General features: G+C 39.3%; 2 long non-coding RNA genes across 2 annotated transcripts in view; one reads left to right on the plus strand and one right to left on the minus strand.

Annotated features, from left to right (window-relative positions):
• Positions 1-7,920, plus strand: LOC147651273 (uncharacterized). Its single transcript, XR_015274402.1, has 3 exons — positions 1-88; positions 3,310-3,394; positions 5,683-7,920. It is a non-coding gene; the product is annotated as an uncharacterized LOC147651273 (long non-coding RNA).
• The window catches only part of LOC111933566 (uncharacterized), a 26,705-nt gene continuing 15,835 nt past the window's right edge, over positions 3,530-14,399 (minus strand). The window contains exon 7 of the long non-coding RNA XR_002866793.2: positions 3,530-7,439. This is a non-coding gene — a long non-coding RNA (uncharacterized LOC111933566). The remainder of the gene's footprint in view (positions 7,440-14,399) is intronic.

Raw genomic sequence — 14,399 nt, forward strand, 5'->3', positions numbered from 1 at the left:
AAGGTAAGAAGAGTTTTCAGGCAATGAAATACGTGTGTGTCACTTGAACAGCACAGCTTATCACATCAAGGGTCCTGTCTTGCAAAAAGTAAGTAGAGCTGTAGTTATTTCAGTTTTGGTACAAGGTAATCTCATCTATCAGCTATAAAATCCCACTCTGACATTGCAGCTGGGGTTTGAGGAGTTAACCTTAGGATAGCAGAAGCATATTATTTACATCAAGGTTTAGAAAAATCATCTTTTTATATTAGAAGAAACTGCCATGTGAAAGCTAAGGGAAATATTACCTGAAAAAAAGGGCAGATATGGCCCAGTTTTAATGCCTGTTTTATAGGAAAACCAGCTAGAGAGGTCAGTAGGTCATTTTTGGCAAAATTATTATTTTAGGCTTTTCAATGCTTTTAATCAGATATAACAAATTATATCACCCCTACCTCAGCTGCATAGATTACCACTCACTAGAGCACACTCCCTGCTGCTAGTACAGCTCACTGATCAAAAATAGCACATACAGCTTGGCAAAATTAATCATTTCTTTTCTGATCCTTTCCCATCATCTCCTGCAAGCTCCAGAAAGCAGAATCTCCTCTTATGGAGGTGCCACTGCCTAAAACACGAGGGACCATTTCCTTTGTACACCCATAAAAGAACATGTCAATGCAGCACCCTGCAGAGGTATAACTCCATGTGCTGAGCTCTGATATAGGATTTGTTTTGCTTCCAAGTTACCCTGGGAGTGGGACCTTCTCCTCAAAGCCTTTCTCTCTGAAGCCCTCTCCTGCCATGGAGTATTCACTATAGCAATGAAAATGTCTGGGTGGCATTGGGGCATCAGCATGATCCTGTGGAAGATCAAACATATTCATTCATATAATAAAACACTGAGATTCCTTGAAATTTATCATTCTTTGAATCTTCAAATAATCTTTTCTTTTGCTTAGCTGAATATTGAAAAGATCACAGCATAGCTGTTCTAATAAAGAACTTCAGCTTAGTTCATGCCAATCTTCTCTTCCACTTCAATCTTAGTGTCGTTTCTGAACTCAAATTCTTGTACATTCAGTTATTGCAAAATATTCTGTGTAACCATTAGGAATACAGGTGATTTATCCAAAACCTCAGGCTGTGTTGACTCAGTAGTGCCAGGGTTCAGGTGTGTGTGTTCAGGGCTGCTTTCCCTGTGTGCCAGAGGTGGAAGAGGGGAGAGGTCTGCTCTCCACAGCAAGAGAGTGTGGTAACGTGCTGCTGAGCCACTCGAGCTTCACTGCTCTCCTAGCCAGCCCTTCTCCTGTCTCTAGTAAGTTACTAGGGCAAGGCACAGCATTGCTTGTCTTTCTACAGCAACAATAAATAGTATTTATTGTCTTTACTATTGAGATTTTTTTCCCACGCTCTGATTTTTAACTTTCTGCAAAACGCAACCCACAGGGTGCAGTGGCTTCATTCCAATAGTTCACCTGCACCTGTATCTGCAAACCTTTGGGATAATATATTGATCTCTCTTCTATGTTCTCCCTACCTGCTGGAGTGATTTGCTCTTCAGGGAGTAGGAAGCTGAAGCTGAAACTGACCCAAATTTTGTTTTCATTTCCCAGTTAGGTTCAGAGTCAAGGTTGCTTGAGTGACAATAACTATAATTTTTACTGTGTCATAAGCTTAACTTTTTTTTTTCCTAAAAGGTACTCAAGTTTGCTTTTAAAGGATTTGAAATATTACAGCATTTCTCTAAGGATTCATACAGGGGGTAGAAAAGGCTGAGGCAATCAATAATTTGTCTCAAAAGTAAATAAGGAAGGGGAAAAATATATCTCCTTTAACCTAGGGAATTGTGGGATCAGGTAGATTGTTAGTGAATAAGAGTGTCAAGATTACAGTTGAGTTCCCTCTTTGGGAATTTCTAATATTCTCAGGTGGCTGTGGTTAATTCTGTGTTTTTAGTTCATGTCTTCAGCCAGCAGCTGGCACAATTTCAAGCAACAGAAATACACAACTCTCAAACAAAAATACAAGATTGACCATGATAATCAACACATAGCAAATATAATTGGAGTTCAGTGCTTGGATCAGAGAGAGAGCAGCATCCTGACATGGCAAACGTGCCTGTTGGGACAGCTGCTGCACCTGACAGCCCGTCCTTTGCCAGCTCCTGTCTGCCTCTCCTCCCCACAGCCCCCGAGCCCCTCTTGCTGCCCTTGGAGCTGTGATCTGTGCCTGCTGAGAGGGGGCCAGGCCATCTGCATCTGCAGGCTGCCTTTGCACAAGTGCTCAGCCCTCACAATGGAGTCCTGATTTTCCAGAGGCTCTGGCACCCATTCAGCCACCTTACTGCAGCGTACCAGCGCTTTCAGAAGTGCTTGGCCATGAGCAGTTCCTGTTGACATGAAGCATGTCTGTGTGCTTATCTACAGCTGTCACCTCTTCTGCAGGTCCTTTAAGCACCTCCTTTGCTGGTGCCTGTGTCAGCACAATGACCTATCCCACTGTCAGGTGCATCTTTAGGACGTGAGGTCCCACACAGGGGAGAAATCCCAGTCCCAGCAGCTGGTGGGGTCTGCTCTGCCTCGCTGGGGTTCTGCCAGCAAATGTGGCACAGCCCCAGCTGCAGAGCAGTGCCATGGATCCCCCACAGAGTCCTGGTGTTATGGATGGAAGGTTCCAGGACTCTTCTCCCAGTGCTCTCCAATGAGTGAGCCAGATCTTGGGATAGGAGCGGGGAAAGAATGCGAGGTTGAATTCTTATGTGTGAATCACAGGCTGAGCATTTCACATGTACAAGTGGGGCTGTGAACAGCACAGACTGGATCACTTAAACACTGACTGCCTCTAACCAGTTGCACCTTTGCTCTTTATAGGAAGGCTTGATGGCATTTTGAAAATGGTTGTTAACCTTGAGGTGAGGTTCACAACAAACTCTCCACATTTATCTCCTCTTTGCAATGCTCCCTGCAGATTTTTCTCAATCCTGTACCATGGATGTAGCACACAGGACTCTCTCCCCAGATTTCTGGACATTGTCAGATGAAGGCAGCTTCTCCAGAAACTAATCTGGATGGAAATATTCCTGTTTTATAAACATTTTCCCTGTATTGGTTATGAGTGAGATTGCCACCTACCTCAGCAGATGCACGAGGAAGTAAAGCCAAATTCCCTACTCATCATAGACAGAATGGGCATAGGCCACCACATTATTGTTTAGATGAAATATTTTCCTTACAAGAGTGTCTCTCCTAATGTTCCCTTCCAACTGCATTTGGTATTAGTTTGATACTTCATGTATAATGATGATTTGCTTCCTTGCCTTTTCACCAGGCACTGTAGTTTGGAAAATGCCAGTCTGACTCACAAGAAACAGAGAGACCACTCTGAAAAGAGATCCAGGAAAGTGGATATGCAGGTAAATCTATTGTAACATCCCTCTACAATAACTGAACCAGGCTGCAGGACACAAAGTCTGCTGAGGAGCAGAAATACTAATTTCAAGACATAAACAGCAACAAATCACCAATTCAACTGAAAAAATCTAAGCCAATTTTGTTTTCTGAAAAGATATTTACTTGCCTTCATCTTTGCATTTTCAAGGGTTATCGTTTTGTACAATAAGTAAAAGAAACCTTTTAAAAATGATTAATCTGACAGTGTCATTTTTAACTTTCACAACATCCCATGCTGTTACGACAAGCAGTGCACAGTTCAAAAGAAAGGAATGTTTCTATCAAAGCATTCCACACAAAGAATACAGAGCCCAGCATGGAATAACTAATGGCCCAAACGACAGCAGTAGTGTTTTTTTTAAAGTTCTTCAACCTGAGATGCATTCAGGTGTATCAAGCTGTGATCCAAATCTTTTCCATGCATACAGTGTCCCTCTGTCTGACTTAATACTTCACTTTTTTTAAGCATATCACATAACAACAGAGAGGTAGGTTTTTTAAGGGTTCCCCATTCAGCACCAGCAAAATATGGCTTCAGAAATGCCTTTACTTGCAGCATGTATGTGCTGATGATTGTTCAAATGGGCAATTAAAAAAGGGTGCAGATTGAAAAGCAGTTATAGAGGATGGTCCTTTCAGGATGGTCTGCTTGAAAATAGTTATCATTTTGAAGGAGTTTTGAGGGACATATATCTTTCAGGGTGGATTATAAAGGACAGCAAGCAGGAACCTGAGTAAGAGAGGGAGGCTCTTCATGCAAGGAGTTGCTGGGTCAGGTCATGTTTTCTCCAGGGACCATGCAGGTCCCTAACATCTGAGGTTGTCCTGCCAAAATCTGCTCTACAAATTCAATTTATTTCAGTAGGATTGTAATGTAATTTTCTCATGCAAAGCCCTAAAAATTGAAAACTATCCCTTTGCTTTTTGCTTAAGTTTATTTTCAGACCACATAAATAGTAGGTCAAATGCTGGAGCTGCACACTTGGTGCCACATGACCTTCCTAATGTGCTCAGCTATGTTTAGCTAAATTAAAAGGAAGCAATGATCACCACTGCTTACAAAGAAACCTCAAAACTTGCAGGTGATCTTCCTTGAAATATATCCATTCTTTTTCTCATGACATGCTCACTTTCTAACTATGCAGTTCTGAAGGTTTATCCAAATCCCAGTGAAATCAATCCTGTTTCATCTCAGGGCCTATTTCTCCTCTGACTAGCAGCACTTCAGTAGAAAAAATTAGAGTCACAGCACTGCAACATGTCAAATGGAGTTCTATATCTTTAGCTGTTCAATCATGATATCTTTTCAGCATTAAAAAGAGCAAAAGGTATAATAAAGTTTTGCTAAAACTAATAAGAGAAAGGGGACTTAAAGAATATGGGCTTAGTTATTGTTTATGAACACATAAAACACCAATATTTCGCTTCCTTACTTGTTTTTATAACCAGTTCCACAAAAACAGAATCAGGAAATGAAGTTATGGATTCCAAAAGAGAAAGTGGCAAATAGACTCAAGCTGTAGATAATTTCTTCCCTGCATTATTTTTCCTCACTTCCCCTCTCCCAGACAGACAATTTTTTTTACACTGGAAATCATTCCAAAATAGGTCAAGGAGATCACATACTACTGCATTATGACTTACAAAAAGAAGGAAACGTTCATTACTTTGTTAACATGTTATTACCAGAAATACATTTCCACTACAGCATTAAATCAAGAATTATCAGATTTATTTTCTTATCATCCTGATACTCAGGTAGACAGTGGTTTAACTGGCCAGTAGATAACTCCTTTTAATGAAAGCTGCAGTGCTGCCCTACCAGCATCTCATTCCAGACCTGCAGCAACACTGCACTACTAGGAAGTGTTCCAGAAGCCTTTATAAGTGTTTCAGGCCACAAGAAATCTAATTGTGTATAAATAAATCCTTGCCTGTGGTTTTAAAGACAATGGCACTTCAGACAAAATGAGTGAACATGAGGCTGACTGATGACTGCTGGGAACTTTCAAAGTCTGGGGAACATAGGTGAGCTCAGGTGACCTTTGGGTGCAAGGATGTGCTCAGGAAGTACACAGGACAGTCAGAAATTACCTGAGACCACGAGAGGCTCCATGCTCCTGCTCTTGCCTCATGTTCCAGGCAAAGCCATAGAGTGATTTCAGCCAGAAACTCCTCCCCACGTCAGCCTGCCAGCATTTGCAGTTGCCCTTCCCCAGACTCAATGTACCCTCTATTCTTTCTGCTACAGGAAATAAATGAAATCTACCCCTGTGCCAGCACATGAAAGGATGTGTATTTTCTTTCACAAGTAGTGAAGCCTTGGAAAGGAAGGCTGGAAATTCAGGATCCTGGAAGCAATCCAGAAGGAGGACATCTCCTGAGGCTAATGCAATTATGATTCCATTTTGGCTGGCTGTGCGAGAAGGGTTCATCTAACTCTGAGGAATACCAGGAAAAGGTTGCAGTCCTAGGTCTGTACAACACTGGGTCAAGTCAGACACTGATTTTGTTAGTCAGTGAACTTGTGTAATAGTTAGAAAAGAGGGGTAGTCCTGACACTGATGAATCTGCAATCAGGGCGAGGGCTGGGAGTTCAAACACACGGTCTCAGGCTCTGGCACAGAGAGCAGCTGCATGGGGACATACCCCTGCACTTCTGCAGAGCAGCTTGCTGAATCAAAGCTGACGTAGTTTATTTCATGGATTATACATGTATTTAATTAAATTTCTAGATAAATATTTGTAGCAATAAGTTTTTGAAGTACTGCAAAGTTACATTGTATTAAACATTTATTGCAATCTTATGAAATATTCCTTGTGTTAAATATTTACTGTTATTTTCAAGATATTGGAATTGAGCTTATTATAAACATGGCACAAATGCAAAGCCATCTTTCTCAGAGCAATATACTTCCTGAGCTGCTTTTAGACTTATTTCCTGATGGATATTTGCCATTAATGTACTATGACTTTTTCCTTTATGAAAAAAGGCTCTAGCTCAAGCTAAGAGAAAGTTGTAATTTAAAAGATAGTTTCCACGGTGCTCAGCATTCTCACAATAATAACAGTTTGTCCTCTTTCTTACTGCAGCTACTGTATTAAATATTTATATTGATGTTGATTTTGTAAACAAAGAAACTGAATTAGGATAACATAGGAAGAGCCCATGATGTGTTTTAATATCTATATTTGTTTTATGCCTGTTTTTTGTGGCCTTTTATGCAATTGATTCAAAGGATGGTGTTAAATAATAAGCAATGTTTTTAAAATTACATGAAAGTATTTTTGTTTATTTGCTGAAGAAGATCAATTTTTTGAAAACCCAAAAAGTAGAAGTACATACTCTGGAGAATATCCAGTCCCTAATTTTTTATATACAGTAAAGGAAGTGAAAATTACTAGTATATGTTTGGTTTTCTTGAAGGCAGTATTGTCACAGTGTCCTTTGGAACTTGACCTAAAACCTCAACACGTTAAGACTAGAGAAAGCATTTGGTCTGACATTTTTTGTGATATTTTCTTCCTGATTAATAATTGAACAGTCCAGCCAGCTTGAAGGTGCTGTATGTAGGACAATCCCTCACATTTATTTAGCTCATTATGTTTCTGGGGTTATCTTGGGATTTCTAGGAAGTTTGTTTCCTAAAAACTCTCCTGCAGCTTGCAACTGCACAAAGCAGTGTGTTATGCCAGGGGAGCACCTGGGCTGTGTGCTGGAGGGGGATTAGGGAAGAGTACCAGACTTACAGCCCTGGCATTTGTACACATCAGTTTCTTTGGCATCTTTTGCAGAGCAGAGTCTTCCCTTGACAGGGGTAATGGCTCTGCCTCCCTTTGACATCAGTGTTAACACAGCCACCACCTCACAGGGCTTTACAAAATGTCTGGCCATTCTTCATCCACAGAGCACTTAGAAGGTGTCTCGCTGCCAGCTTTCTCAGTCATCCCTTCAGTGCAGGTCGAAAGGTTGGATATTTTTTTCCTGATTATCTGAGGAATCTGACACTAAAAAGGCAAAGGAAATAAAAAATCAACCAAGAAACACAATAAGGACAAACTGAGGAACCGAAGCATTTATTATTCTTCAGATAAGGTTGGTTAAGACTATCAATGCACCAACTGTTATCAGAGAAAAGGTGCTTGCATTTTCCTGTCTAGTTAAAGCTGTCAGAGCTCAGGACATAATGCACATTCCTCAAGCTCAGTTATCAATACAACTCAGATAGACTTGTATATTTTTATGTTCCTACTTTAGCATCATAGTGGTCTTTTCCTGTTCTTTAGATTTTACACACATCTATTGAACGTGTTAAACATTAGTTTAATGTTCTCAGATCTGTGTTCCTTCTCTTTTCAGTCTGATGCTTAGTGAAGTATCAAAACAACTGCAGTTACAAATTTCTCCAAAGCTGACTTGAAAGAGGAAAATTAAACTTTAAAGATGTATCAAACCTGGGATGAAATAAATTGCTCCAGAATCAGCATACACCATTTGTCAAGTTCTGAGATAAAGACAGTCCTTGTGTACGATGTACATTACCTGTATGCCTACACAAACTCTTACAGAAATGCTTTCAAAAACAAGAACAAATTCTTATTCAGTGAGCAGTAAGAGATGTGAAATGTTTCTTTTGGGGAAGTTGGGATAATGTTTTCCTGAAAATCCTGCATATCTAGAGAAGCAATCTCGAAGTTCTTACATGTCTCTTGGTACAAAATTCAAGTAATTTAAAGGGGAATTTCAGTGAGTGTTCTCAGAATCATTGTGTGCCGTATTTATGCACATTCAACTAGGTGTGTAGTTTCTAATTCATAATTATGTCTTGTTGTAAAATGTTTTTTGGATTCCCCAAGTAGTTGTTGATGGCAGTTGGTTCATCTTGCTCAGTTTTGATGCCATTTGCTGAATTCCACTAAACTAAATGAAGGCCCATTTCATTTCCCATTAATATAGAAGTCAATCCCAAAGGCTTAATGCACCATCCAGTGCATCCAGAGACCATCATAATCTTCTAAAATAAGAATAATGGATTGGGTTTTATGGTGCTTTATGTGTTTTTGATCCCCAGTTAATCCTTGTGAAGACCCAAAGTTCTGCTTCTACCTTCAAGCACTCTTTTGCTTGTGTCCCAACTTGCCAAAAAAATGCTTGTTCTTTCAAAAAGAACCTTTAGGCTATGCCAGAAATCTGCCCAACAGGAGTTAGCAGACACTACTTGCTCTGTATAAAACATGAAGACAGAGGATTTTCCTCAGCTGAATGAATGCTACAGAAAAACATAAAATCATAGGCATTGGGTAGGTAAGGCACAGCACATTGGTGGGCTACTGAATTTTTATTTGCACAATGTTTTATAAACCATATTAAAATAAGAGTCATTCATTTCCATTGACTGTCAAACAAGACTCATTTTAGCAAGCTGTAATCTTTAGTCATTCAAAAATAGCCTTTGCTTCTGAAGCAAAGCTAGTTTTACTATGGAAAAAAATGGCAGTTTAGTTCTTGAATGTACCATTTAGATTTCAATACAATCCTTTTGTTAAAAAAGGTATCCTTCCTGGTCCCACTGACTTCATTCACCTAGGAGTGAAATGAGCCTTTTCATGCTGAATTAGTTAGTGTCAAGGTTTGATCAGGAAAAAAACATTGCTGAAACTAACATGAGCTGGACCAGGAATTCTGATCCTGCTCTAAGTTAAGACACCCCAGGAACATTAGAAAAAACAGTACAAGCTTAGGCTTGAAAGAGGTCTCTGTCCACTGACCAAGGACTTCTGATTAACTCTTTGCTATTTTAAAGGTCAATAGTAGCCTCACTGGCTAGCCTGGCATGTTAGGAGCAGTATCAGTGGTTTGCTTTAGTTACACTTTATTCTCACCATCCTCACATGGAACAGCCCAGGACCACCCAAAAACACTTCAATGTACATTGTGCATGAATGTTAAAGCAATCCACGGTATAAATTGAAATATCAACCTGTGATCCCAATCTTTATGCATGGATTCCATTGACTGACAAGTTTAGGGTTTTTTGGTTTAGTATTTTGTTATCCATGTAAAACCACAAAGTTCCCACTTGTCCTCGTTATTCGCCTACATAATTATTGGAATATATATTTCATACTACATATTTCCATCAAAATCTAATTCAGGAGCCAAAAAATATGCAATGTGTTGGTGATGTTCTTACCTTGCAGAGCACACACTGCAGACCCTTTCCACTCCCAGGGATACACACTCAGCCTAGCAGAGCACCAAAGGGCATGGCAGGAGCTTGGATTTTTCTATAATTTTGTATATCATTTTGTATATAATTTTATATAATTTTCTATCATTTGAGACAAACCTGAGCAAACAGGGCACTGAGGTAACTGACTCCATTTGGGGTGATGGGATCCTGGGGGACTTGGGACTAAGAAAAAATATGCAAGCACCAAACATCAGACTGACTTGTCTTTATCCTTGAACTTTTGAGTACAAAAGTCTGAATTCATGGCTTTGTACCATTAAATATTTACATTTTATTGTTTTGTCTTGATGCATAAAAAGACAGACTTTGTGGTAGCTCTCCTTTCTTGGATGCATTGGCATAATTATTAAGGTCAATTATGAATTTTCTGTCGGTTTAGCCTTGGACAAGGATCTTTCTACCCTTAACTGAGGAAGTTTCTGAACAGAGAGAAGACACAGCCCCTCCTCAGGTAGCCCATTATCCAGATGTAAGAAATAAAGTAGCATGATAAATTAAATAAAAATGCTGTAAATTGTCTTAAAACTGATTCCTGAAATATATATAAAGATAAATGGGGTCATACTTTGTCGTGCTCTGTTCAGGACATATCAACAATAAATGAGATGGGAGGATTTATGTAGATAAATATTTTTTACATATTTTTTTTTAAACTTTACATGCTTAATTCTCCTTCTAGCTCATTCTACAGCGAATTTCAGGAGGAAAAGTCAACTCCAGTGATAAATTGCATAAGATACAATGAAGAGTATTCACTCCAAAAATGCTAATAGTGCAACAACCATGTTCCAAACACTTCTGTAACTAAGCCTCAAGGAAACAGCTCTTACTGAACAATGTTGTTATTCAACATCAGACTCAGCATCAGAAACATTGGCAGTCAGGCAGTTCCTGCAGTGCTGATGTGCTGATAAAGTCATTCTTGCTTTTGGCTGGGCCAGGGCCCTAAAATAACATCACTGGCACTCAGAGGTAAACTCATGACTGTGAAGGTAAAAGATAACCCTGTTCCTACTGTATCACATTCAACACAAGTCGCTTTATGTACCCCAAGTTCAGCTTCCCCATGAAGGAGACAACAGGCAGAGCACTGCTCTGGATTCACTTATTGGCTCCCAGTGGGTCCCAAATAAGTATGACACACTCCTATTGTCTTTCTCCTTAGTCATGAATCCTGCCTCTTTCCTGCAAAACACAAGGAAATAATAATATCCTGCCAGGTAGCTTTGCCTGATCCTAGCAATGCTTTAGGATTAAATTTGTCTGTCCACTCAAGACAGCATATACTACTGGCAGTCTTACAATAGCTTGTGATATGAAAACCTTAATCACGAGAAACACAGCTAACAGTGAAATTACATTAGCTTGAACAATGTTTTACATAATCCTCAACTGCCTGATCTGACATATTAGGTTTGTTTTAGGCTCTGATTTTCAGAAAGTACCAGATGTAGCCTTTTCCTCCAAACTAATTGCTGGTGTCTCTTTTGAGATCCATCAAAATTCACCTTGCACAAGTCAGTTTAGAACTGAGATACCAGTACTAGTGTGAAAACTTTGACACTCCTTTTCTGAAAATAAGTAGAATAAGGCATATAAAAGAAAATTTAACAGCTTAAGAGACCTCATTAATGCAGAAAATTAAAGCAGTTCAGTTGTCCTGGTATTTTCCCATGAAGTTCTTGATGTGATGGTGATGAGCTCCTAAGGACTGCTTAGTTCAGAGTACCGGAGCTGACTGAGAAATGTGATGCTGTCTAGAGTCATTCCAGAAGTTGACTGGACAATCAACATCTCAAAATACTTAGAAGAAAGACTAACACTTCACAAATATTCTTTCTTAACTGAATAAGGTCTAAAAGAAATATCTGTCATACACATTAAAATAAAATCAGAAACAGAAAATAAAGGTGAAGAGCGAGATAAAGAATTTCCTAAAATTTTCTCTCAAGCTGCTTTACTCTTCTTTTCCTGTAGTACTCGGTCTATGGTTCTGCATCTTGAAATATGGCACTTTCCAGAACAGTAACTTTAAATTATAATTGTAATTAAAACACATTATCTCAGTAAAATGAGATTTCTTATGTTTTACATACATTGTGTCCTGAAATAACCAGTAAGCTAAAAAGAAAATTCTCTGTACTCTCTGCCCAAGAAAATGTTCTTGTTAGAACAGCTCAGGAGAGATAACTGTGCACTAAAATGAGCATTAAATATCAGGAAAGTTTTTAAAGTTTTCTGTTGCAGAGAAGAGATTGCTCAGAAAGTTTCATCACTGAAAAAATGCATAGATACATTAATTAATCATCAGCAACAAGAAAGGGGAAAATGTTGGGTGAAATTGAATGAGATAGAGCAATAGGGGAGGAAAAGGAAGATGCTGGAAGATAAACAAGTGTTTAAAAAGTCTGTTTGCTGCACACAGGGCTTCAGAGCCCACCCCTGCAATGCTGGCAGCAGTGTAACAAAGTCCTGCACGTGCACAGGTGTGCAGGAAAGACTGCTCTGGCTCAGCCAGAACTCCCAATTCCACCTTGATTCCAAACTTTCAAAGCAAGGATGAGAGATCATCTTGGACATATAAAAGAAACAGGTTTTTGTTCTCAGCTGAGGATAGGGAGCTCTGGATGGAAATGGGTAGAGAAGACAGAGAGTATTTTCTCGCTGGCACAGGCTGGGATTTTGGGGCTGCTGCAGATGGTTCCTGGGCTGTTGCTGAGTGCAGAGCTCACACATCACTCCTCCACGGGGCCCTTGATGCTGGCCCGAGATCCCTGTGAGCACCTCGGTGCTGGTGTTCCCCAGAAAGGCAGAAAACACTCCAAAGCAGGTGCTGGGAGCTGATGCTCCACATCTCTGCATGGCTTTTAATAAGAGCAGACAAGGCGGGGGAAGAAGGGGGGCAGGCTGTGAAGAGAAAATCACACAGCTAATTGAGGAAAAGATTTTCTTTTAATGCTAAACAACCTTGAAGAAACACGATGCCAGTTTAGTTGATGATAACACTAAATGCTGGTTAAGGGGAGGGAAAATAGCTGTAAATACAAAGTGAGAGCAATGAAGTTCAGGGCAACTTGAGTAGATCAGGAGCATAGAGTTTTAAGAAGCTGCAGCTCCAAGATGAAAGCAGCAATGTAATGAGACAAGAAAAGAAATTAGAAATTATCCCTAGTTGTAAATTAATTTGAAAAGGTCCTTAGCCCGTTCTTTAATAAGTCTTCTTCATGCCCTCCACATGCTGCTTGGTGGCAGAAAAGTCTCACCTAGCATCAGCTGACCAAAAGATGCATGCAAAAACAGACTCAGGGGAATAAGTCCAATTCTATAAAAATGGGTGAAGATTCATTTGAAGTGCCATAAGAAATAGCAGAGAGAACATAATTTCTCTTATGATGAACAGTAGAAATAACAAGGCTGTAAAGGGGAAAGGTATGTGCTTGGGAGAAGTAAATAGTGAAATACATAAATGATAATGCATAAGGGAGGTGGGAAAAGCTTCTTATGTGTCCTAACCCATGTAAATGTTTCTATATAAGCACAAAGCAGAATTTCAGACCTCAAGTGACATTTTTGATAATACCCAGATTAGAAAAGACATGTAGAATTTGATGGATAATAGTGAAATATAAGAATATAAATCTAATCATTTGTCCAGCTCTCTGAAATTTATCAGTGCATAAATTGAAATACTGTACCTAACATAATTTAATATGACACTAAAATATTACACAAATTAATATTTTGTTATGATGGGTAAGCAAATCTACGGTTTCACTGAAATGGATTGTTTTCCATTAGCTTTACTTTTTCTTAGCAAATGAATAAAGGCAGTAGAAAACTGCAAGCTCAGACACTTTAAGACTTTATTAACCACACAATTACTTATGGTATTTGTGAAGAAATAAGAAGAGACATCCATAGAAAATGCCAAATAACCTTAAATTATTCCAACACTTACCTATTTAGTCCATCTCTCTCCAACACCACATTTAGTTAGATTTATACCTGCAGTACAGTAATACCAAAAGCTTTTAATTTCATTGTGTTGCATAAAATTAGTTGCAGTGCTTTTCATCATCTCATGTTATGAATGATGGAAGGGGACAGACACAGTATTTAAAATGCTGACTGAATAAACCCCATGAGTTATTACAGCCACATATTGCAGGCAGAAAAGTAAAGCAGGGCTAAGACTGAGAGACCTTATTCAGACTTAATTTTGGAGGCTGTAATGCAACATGTCTTATTTGCAGCTGTATAAAAAGGCAAGATAAATGTCTTCCAAACTTGGCATCTGACATGCTGGTGAAATCCCTAGAGATGAGCAAAGGGATTTTTTGGAATGAGATTATCAACATATTTAATGTCCTGAATCTGTATACATCATAAGAATAAACTTTAGCATTTAAGGGATTATTTAAAACATCTGGTCTCTCCTTCAGTTTGCAGAGTCTATGTTTGCCTTCCAGTGGTTGAACACAAACCCCAGTGACCACGCTGGGCTGGCTGGGGGGACATGGACCAAGCCAAGCTTTGCTCACCAAGCACTGCAAGAGCCATGAGAGTGGCTGGGGGGGAGGAGGAAAGTGCTCCAAAATAGCTATTTCAGTAAAATATATGGAGTTCCCACAGATTCAGAATTAACACATTTAAGTGCCTTTTTCCTATGGAATTTTAATTATTGCACTTTTACAAGCTCTTGTGACTCACAAGC

Source organism: Cyanistes caeruleus, chromosome 10 (assembly GCF_971803275.1).
Source record: "Cyanistes caeruleus chromosome 10, bCyaCae1.hap1.1, whole genome shotgun sequence".
Classification (NCBI taxonomy): domain Eukaryota; kingdom Metazoa; phylum Chordata; class Aves; order Passeriformes; family Paridae; genus Cyanistes; species Cyanistes caeruleus.